Below are 17500 nucleotides of genomic sequence, written 5' to 3' on the forward strand. Positions count from 1 at the left end.
GCCATGGAGGCGCTCACCTGTCCTTTTTGTGGACACCTTTTCCGCGGTGGTGACAATGGATGCCCTGGCTGCCGTTCGGAAATGAAAGGTGAAGGCCAAGGTCCACGGTCCGTGGTCGGCGTGGTTCGTCTTCAAGGCCACGGATGAAGAAACGGGCTCCAGGAGGAAAGAGTCCAGGCCTTATGCCTGCCCTGCCTGGAGAATCCATGTCGCCACACAGCGATCCATCCCGATGCGTTCGTTGGTCCTGCGACGCCCCCTGCCGTAAGCTGCTTTTTATAGTCTCCGAAAAGGTCCGCCAGATGGCTCCCGGGGTGGGCCTGGGACGACCAAGTTCGGGGCCGGAAGAGGCCACTTCCAAGTGGGGGAGGAGTTACAAGTGGGTGGCAGACCTGAAGATAACCTGGAGGGGAGGAAAAAGGAGGGGAACCGTGACCGACCGAGCGAGCCGGAGGGGAGGGGAGGGGAGGGGAGGGGAGGGACGATGGGATGGCACCATCGGGAGTCCTGCTCAAAGAATTGGAGCCTCCTTGAGACATGCGACCACATCCATCATTCCAGAGGGAATGGAAGCGTCTTCCCCATGGTTGTACAATGATACATGTCCTTCAGAGTCCCTGAGAAAAAAAGGAATACAAGGCAAGATTTTGTCCGTGGAGGGAAGGGGGGGGGGGGGAGAACAGAGGCTCCAGACTTTGGATCTCTTGGCACAGGGGCCTCCTGCGCCGTATGGAAAGGACTGTTCCTAGGGTGCTCTCAGAATGGGATTTCTGGGTCCCACGAACCTTGTGTGTTGGACAAAGAGGCAGAAAGAGGGGTTCCCGGCTGGAAAGCCCAAACCACAGCTCTTCAGATGGGTAGGGAAGGGCAGACAGACTTCCGGCCCCAAGCAGTGATCTGGACCTCCAGAGGCCTTAGGACGACTTCACTGAGAACACGCAGAATACGACCCAGCCACAGCGTCCTCTATACCTAGCTCTGTTTCACTTTCTCTGTCTCTCTCCCCTCCTCCTCTTTCTCCCTCTGATTCTGCCTCTCACTGTCTGCCTATCCTCCGTCCCTCCCTGTCTGTCTCTGTCTCTCTCCCTCACAAGCACACCAAAGCGGGTCCCCCCCCCCCCCCCGGAAAGGACGGATGTGAGACGGACACCCTCTTCTTCCCGTCTTGAAAGCAGGAGAAAAACCTTCCTCTAGAAGCCCAAGTTCAAAGCCAGCTGTTTCAAGGAACGTCTGCCTCTGGCAAGGGGGAGGGGGAGGGCGAGGGGGAGGGCGAGGGGGCGGCCTGGAGGCAGCCTGGAGCACCCACGGCATGCATTCAGAAACCTCGTGCATCTCTCTTCCGGTGCTATCTTTTGGGGGCACGTGGTACTCTTGGGCAAGTCCTCCGAACGATAGTGGAAACAAACATCTGTCTTCTCTCCCACACCTGATGAATGCAGACAGACACACTGGAAGAGCACCCACCCCCCCTTTTCCCCCAAAGGACTCTTGTCACTGTACAGACGGGGGGGGGGGGGGGGGGGGCGGCACGGGGGTGTCACACGCAGTCTTGGTGGCTCGTCTATGTTTCCAATCCGCCCAGGCAGTGCAGGCGGCCACCACTGCTGCTGCCACCTCTCACCGATCGTTCATCCTGTCCGTCAGTGCTATGACAGCACTAAGCTCTTCAGGGAGAAAATGCTCCCTGCCTTTCCTCTCGGAGGGCACACTGAGGGCACCCACTCCCATTAACAAAGTTTATTCACCTTGACAGGAAGAAAAGAGCTTGGGGTTTCTCACACCGCTGCAGATGACACTTTCCTACCGACTCTGGAATTCTCTTGCTCATTCTCCGGTGGGCCCGCCCCCCCCATTTCAGGAGAGGGTGTTTGGTTCTGGGTTGGGGTGCGTGTGTGTGCGCGCGTGTGTGTGTGCGTGTGGGTGTGTGTGTCTGGGTGTGTCTGTGTCTTGCTTTTTCATTTTATTGGAATACAGTTGACTGACAAAGTTGTATGAACTTACAGGGTTGTTTCTGGGTGTTCGTCATGGCAGTGAAAGGAAACACCAGGATTTCCCTAGAAAGCCATCCCGTTCACCTGATCGGTGGCGTGAAGGACATTCACATCCTCCTTGAGTTTCGCATTTGAAAGTGAGGGGCGGGTGCGTGCAGCAGGTCCCCCCCCACCCCACCCCGCGCCCCGAACGTGCCTCCCGCAGTGGCACTAGGAGTGTGTGCAATGAAAGGGACAGGACACCAGACACCAGAGGACCATTCTGACCCTCCTTTCCTTCTCTCTTCGGAAAGCAGGAAATAAATCTCTTGGGTGAAAGAAAAGTGTGCTCCCTGCCACGAAATTTGGGGGGGGGGGGTGTCGGGTTGGCGATAAGGACTTCACTGCTCCCATGGCTCCTGCAATGTTCACGAATCCTCCAAATCCTCAAGGCAAGATGGTTCACAACCAATACATGAGCGAGCTGTCAGAGACACCAGGGACTGAAACACTCCGTATTAGGGAGGGGTCCTCACTCACTTTCATGCAAAGGCAGCGACAACAGCAGCCTTTTCAAAGATGGCTGCAGGCAAGAGGGTGGGGGAGATGATGGAGAAAGTGGTGGTGGCGGCGGCGGCGGCGGCGGCGGCGGCGGCGTGGCAGACTTGGATCACGTCCATTATGTTCATTCAACAAACAGTCGGGGCGACGGGAGAATGGCCGCTTGGTGGTCTGTGTTTCTCCAGGCTCCCTGACCCACTCCCTGCCCCACACCCCCAACCCCCCACACCCCCTTGGACATGGGCAGGAAGGTTTCTAGAGAAGGCAGTGCCTGACCTGCCGGCTCTGTCACCCTGGGGGGAGAACATTTCGGAGAGTCGCCAGAGGCTTCAGACTTCCTACCCCTCTCCCTCCCCCACTCTGAACCCTGGTAACTAGACTTCATTCAACCGACACTTAGGATGGGTCATCCAACTGTTCTCTCATGAAGGAAGGAAGGAAGGAAGGAAGGTGGGTCGGTGGGTAGGTGGGTGTGTTTTCTGCGTGGGGTGAAGCCTTCCCTCCCTCGATGCAAGCCTGATATCCTCACCTGTCACAGAGACTGGACCCCTAAAAAACTACTGTGTCCGGTTTTCTCCCATTTAGGGGGTTCCAGAGTGTGTGTGCGTGCGTGCGCGTGTGCGTGCGTGCGTGCGCGTGCGTGTGCGTGTGCGTGTGCGTGTGTGTGTGTGTGTGTGTGTGTTTTGAGGGCCACACCCACGGCATATGGAGGTTCCCAGATGACGGATCGAATCGGAGGCTTTAGCTGCTGGCCTCCTACACCACAGAAACAGGAATGCCAGGTCCGAGCCGCGTCTGGGACCAACACCACAGCTCACGGCAACACTGGATCCTTTACCCACTGAGCGAGGTGGACAGGGATCGAACCTGCAACCTCATGGTTCCTGGTCGGATTCATTTCCACTGCGCCATGGCGGGAACTCTGCTTTGTGGTTTTGGCGTTTGGATTCCAGAAGGTGGCGTAGGGGTCCCTGTTCGTCATCTATTGGATAGAGACTCGTGTGTGTATATGTTCATCCCATCCTCCTCATGGATCCCTCTCCCCCGCCCTCATGATTTCTTTTTCCCCCTCTGCTTTTTAGGGCTGCCCTCGTGGCATATGGAAGTTCCCAAGCGAGGGGTTGAATCGGAGCTACGGCTGCTGGCCTACGCCACAGGCACAGCCATGTGGGATCCGAGCCGCGTCTGCGACCGACACCACAGCTCACGGCACTGCCTGCCGGATCCTTACCGCCCCCCTGAGCGAGGCCAGGGATCGAACCCACACCCTTCCCTGCAAAGGTTCCTCGTCGGATGCGCTTCCATGGTGCCACGACAGGAACTCCCCCGTGATGGTTTTTTTTCACGCTGGTGTTCCCACCAACAAGGAAGGAATGGCCCAATATTCTGGAATCACCTAGAGGGGAAAAGACGCTGAAAAAGAAAGAACGGAGGGATAGATGGATGTAGATGGATCACTGAATCCCCTTGACTGTACACCTGAAACGAACACAACATTGTAAGCAAGCCCACTGTACGCCGAGCTAAAGCAACAACAACAACCAACAACCACAACAAACTTACATCTTAAAAAAAAAAAAAAAAAAAAAAAAGAAGATGTCCCCTGCAGTTCCCATCAGGGCTCAGCGGTAATGAACCCGACTAGGATCCGTGAGGATGTGGGTTCGATCCCTCCCCTGGCCTCGCTTGGTGGGTTAAGGATCCCGTGTTGCTGTGGCGGTGGGGTAGGCCCGCAGCTACAGTTCTGATTCGACCGTGAGTCTGGGAACTTCCATAGGGCTGGGGCGTGGGCGTTAAAAAAAGATATACTATATGCATACTATATACATATGTAGGAGTTCCCGTCATGGCTGGACGAATCCGACTAGGAGGCCTGAGGGTGCGGGTTCGATCCCTGGCCTCGCTCGTTGGGTTCAGGATCGGGTGTTGCCGTGAGCTCTGGTGTAGGTCGCAGACAGGGCTCGGATCCCGCGTTGTGCTGGCTCTGGTGTAGGCCGGTGGCTACGGCTCCGATTGGACCCCTAGCCTGGGAACCTCCATGTGCCATGGGTGCAGCCCTAGAAACAGAAAATAACTACGTGTGTGTGTCTGTGTGTGTGTGTGTGTGTCTGTGTGTGTGTGTGTGTGTGTGTGTGTGTGTGTGCGTGTGTCTGTGTGTGTCTGTGTGTGTGTGTATACAGATAGATATAGATATACAGATATAGATATAGATATATCACCTACCTAAAGGCCCAGGACTAGAGAAAGCATTGGGTCATTAGGATCTAAGAATCTTCTCCCCGCCCCCCAAATCCATCCATCCAACCCACCCTCCCTCCCTCTCTCCATCTTTCACTTTTCCTGATAAAGACAAAGGGACAAAAATTGTTTGTTTGTTTGTTTCTTTGTTTGTTCGTTTCTTTCTCAAAAGATGTACATCTACTTTGTAACTTATACCTCTGTCAGAGGGATGGAGAATCCTTGACCTTTTCCTCCCTACCCAAATCCTTCCAGAAGTCAGAAACTCAGTGGCTGGAAAACTGGACTGGATCCTGAAGTTTTTCCAGTTGCCTTCCATCTCTGGCTACAACTCTCTTCATGAGCGTTTCCCATTTTCTCCCACCCTTTGGACCTGGCATCCTTGTGGATGAGAACACGTATCGCTTGTCCCGAGGCCCTGAAAACGGAAGCTAGTGGAGTCCCTCGATGAACACATCAGAGAAATGGTCTCTGAGAGTGTCTCTGAGAGTGAAACCATCACCCTGTGTTCATTTCTCTAAGAGCCCCTCGGAAAGTTGGCCCCAACACCTGACGGCATTCTCAGAGGGGCCTTTCAAAAGACTGAAGGGGCGTTCCCGTCATGGCTCCGTGGTTAACGAATCCGACTAGGAACCGTGAGGTTGCGGGTTCGATCCCTGCCCTCACTCAGTGGGTTAAGGATCCAGCGTTGCCGTGAGCTGTGGTGTCGGTCGCAGACACGGCTCGGATCCCACGTTGCTGTGGCTCTGGCGTAGGCTGGCAGCTATGGCTCCGATTCGACCCCTAGCCTGGGAACCTCCATATGCCATGGGAGCGGCCCAAGAAATGGCAAAAAGACAAAACAAACAAACAAACAAACAAACCGACAAAACAAAAGACTGAAGGGACTTTCCCCTCTCCCTCTCTCTTCCCTCTGTCTCACTCACTGTCTCTGTCTGTCTCTCTGTGTCTCTCTCACACGCACACGCACACACACACAGAGTCACCGGCTCCGTTCTTCATATGTAACAGTTTGAAAGTTCCAGGAAAGGTTGGCAGCCCAAACCGGCCTTGGTACTCCAGCTCCAATTAAGTCTCAGAGACAGAGTTTTGGGGTGAAGCATAAAGAACAGCTTTATTGCTTTGCCAGGCTAAGGAGGCCACAGCAGGCTAAGGACCTCAAAACTGTGTCCTCCCTTGAGAGGGGATAGCAAGGGGTTCTATAGGTTTAGCTTAATGGTAGGCATGGGGGTGGCGGAGCTGTCTAGAAGCATCAGGGTGCTTGCATTCTTCTCCCTGGATAGGAGATTAGGATAGACCATTTCAAAGTCATCAAGGCTGGAGTCAGGTGGTCCATGGAATGTTTCCAGTGTCTTTGGGGTTATGGCATTTTGACCTTCTCTCTGGAGTGAAGATTGCTCATCCACGGGGCGGGCGTGGGGCGGGGGGTGGGGGGGGGTCGCAATCCTTAGGGAGTGTTTCAAGGGTAGAGAAAACACCAGGTTCACTACAACTCTGACTCGACAGTAGTCATTAGTCATAAGTTCGTGGGCCAAGGCAAGCCATAACCTAACGGAGACTATTTCAAAGTAGCTTTTAGCTGTAACAATGTCTCTGGCTCCAACACACCAGCACTCCGGGGCTTGAGCTTGGTTTCAGTTTCAGAGGAGGGAACTCTGGCTCCAAGGATTAACCCCTTCGTTCCTTTGGTTTCTGTGGGCCTGGTTCGGGGAGCCCATCCACATCACCGCCTTTTGAGAGGCCATCTGACAACTGTTTCACCAAAGCGACGTCATCTCAAAACAAGGAAACCAGTTCCATGAAATGGAGGATCTCTCCCTCCCTCTCCCTCCCTCTCCTTCTCACTCTCCTCTACCCACAGCTCATGGCAACGTGGGATTCGTAACCCAGTGAGCGAGGCTGAGCATGGAACCTGCCACCTCATGGTTCCTAGTTGCATTTATTTCCACTTCTGCACCACGATGGGACCTCCCCAGCACAGTTTTTCACACGTGAAGTTTCCCGGGACGTCTCGGAGGAGGCGGACCCCAAACGTGTCTCCATGCCCTATGTGGGTGATTCCTGTGAGGTAAAATGACTTAAGGACCGGCCCACACAAAAGGGACACTCTGGCCCTCCTTTCTGGCCCCCAGACAGCAGGAGATGAAAATCTCCTCCTCGTGCAAAGGAAGATGGCAAGTGAAGATGTCCATTCCCACACCAAGGCCAACATGCTCCAGAAGTTTTGCGGGGTTTCCCGGGTTGGGAAATGGCGGGGGCTCCTTTGGCCTGACACGAGGCGAGTTTCGTGCACACATCCTCCCCCACCCCCCTCCATGCAGTCTGCGAGGGGCAGCCTGAGGGTAGGGAAATTGGGGAAAGGGGGGAAAAAAAACACTTTCCCTAAAGAGAAGCTCCAGGAAAAGTCACCACCTCTGACTTGACTGGAGAGTTTCTGCATTTGAATGAAGTGATTGAACCCAGGCCCTGAGGCCTGGATCTTCCTGATCTCCCCTCCCCCCCTTCCCGGGCGTGAGTCCAGGCGATTTGGGAAGCGAGAGGCGGCGCAGCAGGGATGGCGGCCGGGGGTGGGGGGTGGGGCGGGCAGCTGGGGCCGGGAGTGGGGGGGTGCGGGACTAATGAACCAGCGCCTGCCTGCATGCCTGCCTGCCTGCCTGCCTGCCTGCCTGCCTGCCTGCTTGCCTGCCTGCCTGAACGAGCCCCTCCCCTCCCCCCCCACCCCCTCCCCACACCCACCCGCCTGAGGGCAGGGATGGGGCCTGAGAGCTAAGGGAAACTTCTTTGCTAGCTACTTGTCAGGGAGTGATCCCAGCTCAAAGTCCCTTTGCTTATTTCGGAACAAGGTCTGAGTCTCAGCTAGTACAGAGTTTCTGAATGTCTCGGCACATGGACTGGCCTGCACCAAACAAGCAGACAGGAAGAAAAATGAACACACAGAAATCCAGCTGGTCTCCTTCTCCCAGAGTCTCTCTTGGAGAAATTACCTTAAGCTCAGTGACTTTGCCCCGTCTCCCTCTGGTGCAAAGCCATCCCTGGAGGAGCCAGGTCTTACATGAGCAGGGCAGGGCAGGGCAGCACCACCCAGGTGAGCTGGAGAGTGGAGAGTCAAGTTGATAGATACCCCAAATGTGGCTGGCCAGGGGTCTGGGCTAGCATTCCGTGTGAACTCACACACCCAGGCACCTAGCACCGATTTCCCCATGTTCTTCCGACCCTGATTCTCACTCTTCTTCTGTCCCCCCCCCCCCCCCTTCCTTCGGCTTTTTGCCTTTTCTAGGGCCGCTCCTGCGGCATATGGAAGTTCCCCTGCCAGGGGTCCAATCGGAGCTGTAGCCGCTGGCCTGCACCAGACCCACAGCAACGCGGGATCTGAGCCACGTCTGCAACCTGCACCACAGCTCACGGCAATGCTGGATCCTTAACCCACTGAGCAAGGCCAGGGATGGAACCTGCAACCTCATGGTTCCTAGTCAGATTCATTAACCACTGAGCCACAATGGGAACTCTGACTCTCCCTCTTCCCTGCCTGATACCTTAAGAGCCTGATCGTTTGTGGGGAAATGAAATCCCAGCTGGCAAGAGCCACCTTATCTTCCCAGCACACGAGAAAAGAATAGGCGCAGGCTCACATCCATCTTATGTTTCTATGCCTTGCCCTGGCCCCACCGTTTCAGAAAGCTGTGTCCCTCCACCTGTCAAAAGCCAAAGCCCAGGAGTTCCCGTCGTGGAATAGTGGAAAGGAATCCAACCAGGAACCATGAGGTTGCAGGTTCGATCCCAGGCCTTCCACAGTGGGTTTAGGATCTGGTGGCATCACCTTGCGCTGCGGTGTAGGTTGCAGACGCAGCTTGGATCTGATGGTGCTTGTGACTGTGGCATACACCCCAGCAGTTGTAGGTCTGATTCGGCCCCTAGCCCGGGAACCTCCATATGATGGGGGGAGGGGGGGGGGGGAGGCTGCAGCCAAAGCCCAAGGAAGAAAGACAATCAGAATGTTGCGTGGAACTCCTGGAGACTTAACAACCACCACCAGTCATGACCATGGCTGTCAACCGACACCAGAGCCAAAGAAATGTCGGATCAAATAGGAACCTGCCACTTACACCAGTACTCACCACAATGCAGGACCACAAAAACAAAGGAACAAGAAACCAAAACTAAATAATTGCCCAGGAGCAGCAGGTGCAGGAAAAGCATGCTGACTCTCACCCCCCAGAAGCCAGAGGTAACCTATTTATCACCCCACACGCACACACCTCAGCACCACCAGCACCAGCACCCCCCCCCCCCACCCCAGGATCGAATCTGCATCCTCGTGGGTGCTCCTCAGCTTTGTTACCAATGAGCCACAATGGGATCTCCCCAATCCAGGTTTTTATGTTTCTTTTTTTTTTTTTTTTCCCCTTGCTTTCTTCGGGTGGCACTCACGGCACACGGAGGTTCCCAGGCTAGGGAATCAGAGCTTGAGCCACTGGCCTACACCACAGACACAGCAACACCAGGTCCGATCTGTGTCTGCAACCTACACCACAGTTCAGGGCAATGCCAGATCTTTCACCCACTGAGCGAGGCCAGGGATCAAACCAGCACTCTCATGGATGCTACTCAGATTCCTACCTGCTGAGTCACAATGGGAACTCCACTAAATACATAAATTTTTTCAAAGAGAGAGAGAGAGGGAGAGTGTGTGTGTGTGTGTGTGTGTGTGTGTGTGTGTGTGTGAGAGAGAGAGAGAGAGAGGTCTGGTATCACTTGGGGAAAAATAAAATTATGCTTGGAGAAAAATACCTGTCCCTAGAGATCATTCACAATGGCTTGTTCTGCCTGTTCATTTCTCTCTTTCTTCCCTTTTCTTTTTTCCTTCCTTTTCTTTTCCTTTCGCATCTGTCTGTGCCGTGTGTGTGTGTGTGTGTGTGTGTGTGTGTGTGTGTGTGTGTGTGTGTGTGTGTGTGTGTGTGTGTAGTCTTCTTTTAGGGCTTCACATGTGCCATTTTGTAGGTTCCCAGGTTAGGGGTCAATGCTAGTCGGGTTCGTTTCCACCGAGCCACAACGGGAATTCCTGCCTTGTGCTTCTTTATCTTTGCTCTGTTACTAGGTGCTAGGGATTCCTTTTTGTTAAGTCCAGTCACTTAAATAAGGGTGTTTGCAGGGTTGCCTAAAGCATCAAAAATGTATTTTCTCATTAAATATTGGAATGTGGGGAGTTCCTGTTGTGGCTCAGTGGTAACAAACCCGACTAGTATCCATGTATGCCGGTTCGACCCCTGGTTTGGGAACTTCCGTATGCCACAGTTATGGCTCTAAAAAATCCTCTCTCTCTCTCTCTCTCTCTCTCTCTCTCTCTCGATAATATACACATACACACACACATCCATACGTACATACCTATGTACACATATACATATACATTGGAATTTGGTCTGCCATCGATGAGATGCTCCCTCTTTGTGTGTTGTTCATTTTGTTTTTTGTTTTTTAGGAGTGCACCCTCGGGATATGGAAGTTCCCTGGGCTAGGGGTTGAAGAATCGGAGCTGTAGCTGCTGGCCTGCACCTCAGCCAGAGCTATGCCCTGCCAGATCACCCGATCTGAGCTGAGTGGCCACGTCTGTCACCTACACCTACCTCCCCCTGAATGAAGACGTATTTTCAATACATCTCAAGTGGAGAAAAACTTGCTAAAAATCACTTTATTTGTCATGGAAACCATATCTTCTAGCAGACATGGCACAAAAGCCAGTGTTTATGGTCATCACACCACAGACATCAGAATTCCAAGCTTCTAGGGGTTTCTTGGGGGTGGGGTGGGGTGTGTCCCCAGGGCCTGTGGAAGTTCCATGCCCACCCCTCTGCCACCACCCAGGGATCCTTCGCCCTGGGTGGGTGGGGGGAGGGAGAGGGTATCTCAGCAGAAACGATCTTATCTTACGGGGTTTATGGATGGCTAGAAGCATGTGGTTCTGTTCATCTCATGCTTGAGGTTTCGGTTTTTGCCCTCCTACCTACCCAATGGTCGGCAGATGGAATTCTTCTGGTTTTCTCTGGCCATCCCTCTCCTCGAACTCACGGGTCCAGTTTTTCTCCCACATTTGACTTTTCCGGGAGATCCACAAAAGGAAGCGCCAACCCTTGACATCCACCGACAAGAGATCACCACCCTCTGCCCCTCTTTAGCCCCTTCTCATCCTCATGCCTGCCTGCACACATCGGAGACATTTCCAAGTGCCCAGGAGGATCCTTGGACCCTGACACCTCGAAATCTTCCCTGAGCAGCAGTGCTCGGGACTCAGACCTGGGGTTTATCACGGGCTCCAACCACGACCTTTGGTTTTCCTGGGCTGGGAGATCGGTTTCATGAGATGGAACCGGCTGCGGATTCAGCTTCTGGATCTGGACTGTGAAACGTTGTACAAGACTTTTTTCAAGGCATGACTGTAGGGGAACAAAACCTTGCGGCCCGCCCCCCGCCACATCCCAGATGTCACATGAGCACGGGGAGGAATTCTGTGGAGCTGGAAACAACCATGACCCAAAAGAACACAGGAAGGAATTCCTGTCATGGCGGGGCAGAAACGAATCGGACTAGGAATCACGAGGTGGCAGGTTTGATCCCTGGCCTCGCTCAGGGGTTTAAGGATCTGGCATTTTTCCGCGAGCTGTGGCATAAGGTCTCAGATGTGGCTCGGATCCCGCCGTTGCTGTGGCTGTGGCTCAGGCTAGCAGATGCAGCTCCGATTCAACACCAAGCGTGGGCGCGCGCGCGCGCGCGGGGGGTGGGGGGGAGGCGGGGAGGGAAGCAAACCTCCTAAGAACGACGAAAGTGCAGTTAGGAAACAGAAAATGATGATCCCGGAAGTCCACTTGAATGTGGTTGGGAGACATGCGTAGGACCACACCGCCACCGTGTGAGAGACCAGTGCAAGACAGCTGAACAATACAAAGCGGGGTGGGGGGTGGGGTGCTTGGCGGGGGTTGGAGGAGGAGGAGGAGGAGGAGGAGGTGGGGGGAGACGGCGGCACTGGTGCTGGGCAAAGGTGCCTCTGGGCGAGGACTTTGGTGACCATATTCTCATGGCAGGCTTGAGAGCCCAAAAGATGACATGGTGGAGGCTGAAGTTAAGTTTGGTCAAAAGGAAAACAACCATGAGAAAAGATGCATCCACCCACACCTAGAAAAGATATCGTGCCAGGAATGGGAGCCCTGTTCCAATGGCTCTTCCTGGGATTGTGGGAAATGAATCGATAGCAAGAAGATGCTTTCACATCCATGTCTTCAATGACTCCTGTACTAAGTGCGTCGTGGTTTTGCCAGTTTGGCAGAGTTGTGGAATGTCATCCGGCAATTGCATCTCCCCTGCCCAACCAGCAAGATGGAGTTGTTCTTTTTTTTTTTTTTTTTTTTTTTTCCTGCTGCACTGCCTTTCCTGTGCCAGGGATCGAACTTGAGGCTCAGCTGTGACCTAGGCACAGCGGGAACTCCAAGATGGATTTCTTTTTCCTTCTTTTTCTTTCCTTCCTTCCTTTCTTCCTTTCTTTCTTTTCTCTCTCTCTCTTTCTTTTTCTTTTCTTTCTTTCTTTCTCTTTCCTTCCTTCCTTTCTTCCTTTCTTTCTCCTTTCTTTTTCTTTCTTTCTTTCTTTCTTTCTTTCTTTCTTTCTTTCTTTCTTTCTTTCTTTCTTTCTTTCTTTCTCTCTCTCTATCTTTCTCTTTCCTTCCTTTCTTTCTTTCTCTTTCTTTCTTTCTTTCTTTCTTTCTTTCTTTCTTTCTTTCTTTCTTTCTTTCTTTCTTTCTCTCTCTCTCTCTCTCTCTCTCTCTCTTTCTGGTTTTTTTTGGGGGGGAGCCACACCCGCAGCACATGGAGGTTCCCAGGCTAGGGGTCAATTCGGAGCCTTACCTGCCGGCCTACACCACAGGCACAGCCACGCGGGATCCGAGCCGCGTCTGTGACGGACACCACAGCTCACGGCAATGCCAGATCCTTAACCCAACAAGTGAGCCAGGGATCAAACCTGCAACCTCATGGTTCCTGGTCGGATTTGTTTCCACTACCCCAGGATGGCAATCCTGAGACTTGCAAAGTTTATTGTTTGTTTCGGGTTTTCTCCACCCCCTCTCCCTCCCGTTTCAGCTTTATGTTTTACTTTTTGGCCACACCCACGGGCAGCAAGTGGAAGTTTTTCCTGAGGCAGAGATGGAACCTGCACCACACAGGGGCAACCAGAGCCACCGCGTTGAGAAAGCAGGAGCCTTGACCCTGTTGGTCGTGGGCTTCCTTCTTCTTCTTCTTCTTCTGTTGTTGTTTTTTGGGTTTTTTTTGGGGGGGGGTTGTTTTCCTTTTTTTGTTTTGTTTTGTTTTGTTTTGGATGAGATTTCAGTTCACCCCCCCCCCCCAACACACACACACACTCATAGTGTTGCGTTGTACTTTCCCTCCATTGTGGTTGGTCAGTCATGCTGAAATCCATGTTTCTATGACCTGACCACCAGAGCATTTGCCCCAGGCAGCCATTTGTTCTCTTTGGACTTTGTCTCAGTCTATGCAGAGAGAGATTTTCATTTCCACTTTCCTAGGATCGACTGTATCCTTCTCTCCCTTCCTAAGCTTCTGGGCTTTGCTTGTCTGCTTTTGACAGACCGTCTCCGTCGGTAAGGGTGGCAGGTAAACCGACTCCTGCGTTGTCGTTCTCCGAGAGCTTGCCCGGTTTCGTTTTTGCCAGTCCCCGCCTACCCTCCCACCCTCCCTCTCTCCCTCCCTCCTCCAGCTCCGTGCAGGGAGGTGGGGTGGGGGTGGGGGAGAGAAGAGAAGGTGGAGGGGAACCTGAGATCTCTCTCGCTAGTGCCACCCTCACCGCGCCGGCTTCTCTCTGGAATTCCCAAGCCCAGGAAGGGACATGCTTGGGGGAGCGAGCGCGGCTCCTTCTAGGCAACAGCGAGAACCTCTTCCCAGCTCCTTCCCCGCCGCCGCCGCCGCCGCCGCCGCCGCCGCCGCCGCCGCCGCCCCCCTCTTTCCATCTGCTGCCATCACGCCACGCAGTGCCTTGCCAGGAGGCAGCTCCGCGAGGCAAGCTTCGCGGTCGTGCAGGACGCCTGGCGCCTCGGCCCCGGGAAGAGCTCGGGCATTTGGGTGGCCGGCGCTGTGTCGTTGTGTCGCCGCCGGCCGGCCGGCCTTCCGGATCTGTCCCGGTGACGTTGGTGGCGGTTGTCGCGTGCCATCTAGTGTCCGCTTTTATATCGTCCCTTCCCTCTGCAGCTTTGGGGACCTTCGCGAGGGATGTGACTCAGCCATCCGGCCTGAGTCAGAGTTCCGGGAGGCTGGCGACACTGGCGGCGACAGCTCCGGTGGCTCAGAGGCCTGGGAGTGTCCCTCTCTCACCGGAGATTGGGCCTGCAGGCCTGTGAGGGAGTGACTGTCACCGCGCTCCCCAGGCAGGCTCTGGGGCCGCCTGGCCGGGTCGACCAGCATCCGCTCTTGCCGCTCCGGCCCCGGGGACCGACCAGGCCTGGGCCGGGCCGCCTCCCTAGCGAGGGGAGAGGGTGTGCGGCGCCCGGGACTGCCTGTGCTCGGGTGGCCTGGCCTTGTCCCGGGTCGCCCTTTGGAGCGTGAATGACTCCCGCCTGCGGTCCCTCCAGCCTCTCATCCCCGAAGTGAGGAGCGGCCCGGGTTGTGCGCTGAGGGCGTTGGAGGGCGCGACAGGCTCGGTGGCCGGCACGCTTGTTTCCCGGTCGTCATGCCGGCATGGGCCCCTCCCCGCCTGCCCCCCGACTGATGGCTACCGCCGGCCCGTGCGGAGTCGTACTCACGAGGTCTAGACCGGCACAAGACGTGAGGGGTGGAGCGGAAAGGGTGGCTCGGGCCCCGGCGCCTTCCTTCGCGGGGTCCGTTCGTCGGAGGCGCCTCCGTGGAAACATTTTTTTTTCCAAGTCCTGATGGATCCGGAGACGGTGGACGGTACCCCGCCGGCCCCCTGCTCCCGGGTGTGGCCGGGAAGGGTGCACCTGGGCCTGAGGCGTGCCCATGTAGGGTCCCGGTCGTTGGACAAGACTTCGTTTCCCACGCTCTCATTTCCCGCCCCCCGCCCTCGGAGTGTTTCCCTGTCGGTCGGTCGATCGGTCGGGAGGTGGGGACCGGCCTGAGCTGGATGGTGTGTCCTGGATTTTGGGGGAGCCAAGTCCCCGTCTGGAGCTCCGGACAGACCGATACCTGCCCGCGTGGGCAAGCCGGGAAGGGCTTCCCCGGCTGGCCGGCCGGCTCCACCTCCTTCATGTCCCTGTCCCTTCCTTGCGGTCACGCTCCCCGGGTCGACCAGATGGCTCTGAGAGCGCTGGGTCTGGCGACTCTAGGGCAGGGCTGGGGGACAAGTGTCCGGATGGGGGTTCCGGGGATACCCCCACGTCCTGTGGGTGGGCCCCGCTGCTGGGCATGGACATTTTTCGCGGCCGAAATACGCCTTTTCTGTCACCAGGTAGATGCTGACACGATCCTCTTCAGCGCCTGTCGCTGGAGACCTTGGGCCTCTGGATGCACGTGGGGGGCTTTGGGCTTTCGGCTGCTGTCCAAGGCCTGACCCTGCCCTTTGCACCCCGCGTGGGGGCCGCTCGCCTGGGCCTGTGCGCCGGCTCTCACTTGTGCATCCAGCTGGCCCGTGCTGCGGTGTCTCCTCCGGTCTCTGGCTGACCCGAGGGCGGCAGGGCGCGTGGCCCTGTGGGGTCTTCTACCCTGTGTGCCTCCCTGCTGCGGGCACCCGGCGGCTCGGCTGGGACAACCCCACCCTGTTGGCTCCGTGCCACGTGTCAGGCGTTCTCCCTCCCGGGGTTGTCAGCCGCTGTCTCTCCCCTGAGAGAGGAAGGGGAGGAGGAGGAGGAGGAGGGGGTGCCGGTGAAGCTGAAGCAGGCCCCCGTGGTGATTGTCTTTGCTGGCCCTCCCTCCCCTCTTCTGGGCTCTTCCCTGGCTCTGCCAGGACTGATCGATGTGGTGATGTGGCGCTCTCCTGGGCTTGGGCTTAAGCCGCGCCAGATGAGGGACGGCCGCTCATGGTGAGCTGGGCCGCGCCTCTCATTCTGTCGCGGGCCCCTCGCTGCTCCTCCCCCACCTGCGGGTGGTGTGGGGGAAGGCAGGGGTGCGGCCTCCAGCCTGACCTCTGGTCTCCCGCCCTGCTGCCTTCGGGTGTCAGTCGGGGGGGGGGGGCCTGGGTCCTTTGGGACGCAGCAGGCATTCTCGCTTTGCCGCCTTGGCGTGTGCCTTGCGAGCGGTCCCTCCCCAAAGTGGGGGGGAGGCCTCCCTCGCTGCCATGCTTCGCATCCCTGCGGGTGCGTGAGCGTGCCTCCCCTGGTCCTCTGTGGTGCCCCTGGAGTACTCCGGGTTGCCTGTCAGATGCCCGAGGCCGAGCGGTGGTGTCGTTTTCCTCTCCCAGCGGTGAGTCCCCTCGGGTCCCCACTGTGGTGGTGGCGTGCCCCACGAGCAGCTTCCTAAAGCTCAGGGGAGGGGGTCGAGACGGTAAGGCAGGGGAAGCTTGTGTCCCCTCCCCGGGAGGGGCTCAGGTGGACCCCTTGTCATGGGTCTCCCTCACTGTGTGCCAGTGAGGGCAGCCCTTGGCCCTTGAGCGGCACGCCCCATGCTTCTCCCTTGACCGGGAAGGCTGCATGTGGTCGTGAGAGCGACCGCGGTGGGCCGGGAGATGTGAAGGGGGGGTCCCCGTCTGGCTTTCCGGACGTGGCACCCCTCCACCCACGTGGAAAAGTCTGAAAGGCAAGCCTGGTGGCAGCACAGACTCTTGCTCTCCCGGCTCTGACCGTGGACGCTCACATGGGCTGTGTGCTTTACCCATACCGCAGACCCCCCCCCTTCTGACTTCCCACTTTTTGGGAGTGTTCCCACTCCCGTGGGTCCCCGAAGGGGCGAACGATGGTGTGGGGGGCACGACGCGCCCTCGGTGAGAAAGCCTTCTCTAGCGATCTGAGAGGGGGGCCTTGGGGTACCTGGACCCCCCAGCCGCCGCCCCTCTGAAGTGTGCAAGGCAGTAGCTGCCGGTGCTACTTGCCACAGCGTGTGGGCAAGAGCCGCCCTCGCGCGAGGGGTGCGCTGGCCCCCGCGGTGGGGGCCAAGCGCTGCTCTTTTGCCTAATGCGGCCTGTACCTCCCCCCTCCGAGTTGGGGGAGGGTCACGCCGGGCCGGGCCGGGTTTTGGCATCCAGCGCCGGGCTGTGTGCTGCGTGGGCACGTGGTGCCCCTCCCCTTGGAAGGGGAAGTGGAGGAGGGGGATGCGCCCCGTCCCCCGGCGGCCTCTGCCCCTGCCTCCCCCGCTGCGAGCCGCCTGTCGGTTCTTCCCGCACTCGCCTGGGGTCGCAGCTGGTGGTGTGGAGGTGGTGAGCGAGCATGGTTCGGGCCGCCTCGCTCAGGAGCGTTTCCCCCAGGCGTCAGGCCCTGGAGGGTGGACTAGGTGAAGGACGGATGAGATGAGGGTGGAAAGATGGACGGATGGGTGAGATGAGGCGGACGAGCCCCCCCCCCACGTGGCAGGGGGGGGGAAGCCTTTGCACATGGGGCCCTGGTGGTGGGGCCGGGTCGTGGAGTGCTCTGGGGCGACTGAGGCCGCCTGGTGTCCCAGGTGTCATGGGACTGCCCTCGTGTGTGTGGTGGTGTGACCCCGTGCTGGTTTGCCTGGCGTGCCTGGGTCCTTTCTCCTCTCCCTGGGCAGGCACCCGCGTCCCTGCCTCACAGCCCTTGCCCCGTGTGCAT

Source organism: Sus scrofa, chromosome 10, assembly GCF_054392235.1.
Source record: "Sus scrofa isolate SSC_HxYL_T2T_F1_AM1 chromosome 10, Sscrofa_HxYL_maternal_Yorkshire_Landrace_v2.0, whole genome shotgun sequence".
Taxonomy (NCBI): Eukaryota; Metazoa; Chordata; class Mammalia; order Artiodactyla; family Suidae; genus Sus; species Sus scrofa.